Source organism: Pseudophryne corroboree, chromosome 1 (assembly GCF_028390025.1).
Source record: "Pseudophryne corroboree isolate aPseCor3 chromosome 1, aPseCor3.hap2, whole genome shotgun sequence".
NCBI classification, from domain to species: domain Eukaryota; kingdom Metazoa; phylum Chordata; class Amphibia; order Anura; family Myobatrachidae; genus Pseudophryne; species Pseudophryne corroboree.
This window is the reverse complement of record NC_086444.1, coordinates 433,312,124-433,313,686: the sequence shown is the minus strand read 5'-3', so window position 1 is coordinate 433,313,686 and position 1,563 is coordinate 433,312,124. Positions and strand designations below refer to the sequence as shown.

At 36.9% G+C, this 1,563-nt stretch overlaps 1 pseudogene; it reads right to left on the bottom strand.

Moving 5' to 3' along the window:
- Positions 1-756: 756 nt before the first annotated feature.
- On the bottom strand, positions 757-875 carry LOC134948918 (5S ribosomal RNA; annotated as a pseudogene).
- Positions 876-1,563: the final 688 nt, after the last annotated feature.

The window sequence follows — 1,563 nt, the reverse complement described above, 5'->3', positions numbered from 1 at the left end:
GGAAAGGTTGTGAAGGTACCAGCAAAAAGTACCCCACAAACTTGCTACCCCTTTCAGCGATTACAAATAAACTTTATCCAGTTACCTAAATGTTCTGGGTATGAAAATGTACTTGTGTGCAAAGACCTATTCTCAAATTGGGTTGAAGCTTGGCCTTGTAGAGCAGCAAACACCAAAAACAGTTGCAAAGAAGTTAATGCAAAAAGTAATATGTAGATATGGAGTACCTTAAGTTATTGAAAGCAACAGAGGTACCCATTTCACAGAAAAAGTATTAGGCAAAATTCTGTCAAATTTAGGTGTTACAAGAAAAGAGAAAAGAAGACTCTTTTGTGGGCGCACTCTTGTATGTATATGTATAGACGTCTCAGAAGAAACAATGATAAAAATATATATATTTTATTAACACAAGTCGATAAAATAGTAGTAGGATATTTTGTCAAAATATTGCAAGAGGGTGGGGGGGGGGGGAAAGGAGAAAGAGGGTGGGGAAACACAGAACAAATATTAACAGTGTAAATACTGAATAGCAGTTCTGGGCTGCCTGGGTTCAAAATTACAAAAAGATAACAGCTGGAGGCCTGAAAGAATACCTAAGTGGGTCCTATATAGGTATGTATATCAAATTTTTTTTTTACCTATATTAGGTTGATGAGTCAGCTACATCTCTTGTGAGTATATAGAAATAGAAAAGGTTGAGGTGAGCAAGATGAATCTGCTGTCAGTGTTAGACGCTGAGCCAAAACCGTCCACGGATTTCTACTGAACTGAGTATTCCTCAAAAGTCTCCCACTTGAGTACTAACCCAGCCCAACACTGCTTAGCTTCCAAGATCGGAAGGATTCGGGCGTTGCCAGTGTGGTATGAAAGTAGAATGAATATTGTAATCGAGGGCTCAGGAATCACTGATGAGAGTTCACGAATCAGGAAGGAAAAGAGTAGATATAGGTTGGAGAGGAAAATAGGGGATCTGCTGCCAATGTTAGACAGGGATGGTCACCCTGAATCAATGGTGAGAGTCCTGAAATCAGAAAAAGTGGGAAAAGTGAGGAGAGAAAGGAACAATGCTGGTCTCTGATTGTTTGCTGAACAGATCAGAAATCAATGAGCAAAAATTACAAATGGACAGTTGTCCTGCAGATAGCTTAATTCAGACAAGCCTTCGAATTACAAGGTACTAAACAGTACCTGTGATGCTAATAATACCAATTGTTTAGGAAAATCTGACTGTGAACAATTATCAGAGAATAAATGTGTTTAGAATCATGAAAGAATGCAAGGATACATTACATAAATGAAAAAATGTTACTAAGACCTTCTCTCCAAGTGGGTTTGGGAAACAGCAGAAGGAAAGAAGAAAAGTAGAAGAAAATTCTTGAAAAAATAGGTGAAATGATATATATATATATATATATATATATATATACTTTTCATTTATGTAATGTATCCTTGCAGCGTTGATACCAGTCAGACATAAAAGTTACAATTTATCTTTCTCTGTATTATCTTTCTCTGTATTATAGAACTGTTGCCACCAATATGCTATCACTTGGCTATGCTTTC